The 1,337-nt window shown below is 44.9% G+C and overlaps 1 protein-coding gene across 1 annotated transcript in view; it reads left to right on the top strand.

The window, feature by feature from the left end:
• Window positions 1-1,337, top strand: part of MOCOS (molybdenum cofactor sulfurase) — a 62,083-nt gene that overhangs the window by 27,451 nt on the left and 33,295 nt on the right. The gene's annotated exons all lie outside the window — the stretch shown is intronic.

The raw sequence follows: 1,337 nt of genomic DNA, 5'->3' as shown, positions 1-1,337 counted from the left end.
GGTTTGAACCCGCCACCCTCGGTATACAGGGCCAGTGCCCTACTCACTGAGCCACAGGCACTGCCCAATTTCAACATGTTCTAACAAATAAGTGTTGAGAACTGGGAAGGGTCAGAGATTTTGTCCAGCTGGTAAGCTAACAGGTTGCCTGCTACAGTTTCATGTATGCTGGCAAAGAACATGAGACTCCTTAACCAGAGATAAAGGACCTTATTACAGAAGAGCAGGCAGCATGACCTTCCCAGCTGTATTGCCTCCTCTTGCCTCCCCAGGTCCCCTGGGGCCCAAGTGGATGCTCTGCACAGGATGCTGAGGAACCCTGGTTTAGGGAACTTGGCTCTTTTATAATGGGAGCAAACCTTCCTGGGCTTTGCTCAAGGGAAAGATACTATCTTTATAATGTTGGATTGTAAACAAACAAGCCCTCTACTCAGAAAATGTTATAGCTATTCACTATACAAATATCCTTGAAAAGATAGTCACAACAAAAGGGCAGTTAGTGCCTCTGCTTGCAGAAACATGAGAGATACACAAAGAATTGTCTTCCTAAAGGCGGAGAGCGGTGGCTCATGCCTGTAATCCTAGCAGTCTGGAAGCCTGAGGCAGGTGGATTGCCTAAGCTCATAGGTTCGAGACCAGCCTGAGCAAGACCGAGACCCTGTCTCTAAAAATAGCCAGACATTGTGGTGGGCACCTGTAGTCCCAGCTACTCTGGAGGCTAAGGCAAGAGAATTGCTTGAGCCCAGAAGTTTGAGGTTGCTGTGAGCTATGATGCCTCAACACTTTACCAAGGGTGACAAAGTGAGACTCTGTCTTAAAAAAAAAAAACAAACAATTGCCTCCCCCAAATAGTGTGTGTTCTAAAACATTATTTATAATTCAAAATATGTTTTCCTATGGAAATATTGTTATGATTCTGGTTTATAGCCATATCCATCAGGGATTACGTGGACTAGAATATTGTTGAACTTGTAAATGCTGTACTCACAGAAGCAGCTATAGTCTGTGTGGAAAAATTACTTGATACACATGATGAATGAAGAAAGGGGGTGAAGAAATTAACATCTATGGATCATCTGCTACATTAAAAGTTGCTACAGGCATGCCTATAATCTCAGTACTCTGGGGAGGCTGAGACAGGAGGATTGCTTGAGGTCAGGAGTTTGAGATCAGCCTGAACAACAGTAAAATGGAAAATTTAGCTGGGTGAGGTGGCATACACCTGTAGTTCCAGCTACGTAGGAGGCCAAGACAGGAGGCTCACTTGAGCCCAGAAGTCTAGAGTTGCAGTGAGCTACGATGATACAACTACACTCTAGCCTGTGAGACTCTGTCTC

Source organism: Otolemur garnettii, unplaced genomic scaffold, assembly GCF_000181295.1.
Source record: "Otolemur garnettii isolate 467f Iridium unplaced genomic scaffold, OtoGar3 scaffold00012, whole genome shotgun sequence".
NCBI classification, from domain to species: domain Eukaryota; kingdom Metazoa; phylum Chordata; class Mammalia; order Primates; family Galagidae; genus Otolemur; species Otolemur garnettii.
The sequence above is the reverse complement of the archived record's forward strand: the minus strand, read 5'-3'. Positions and strand labels throughout refer to the sequence as shown.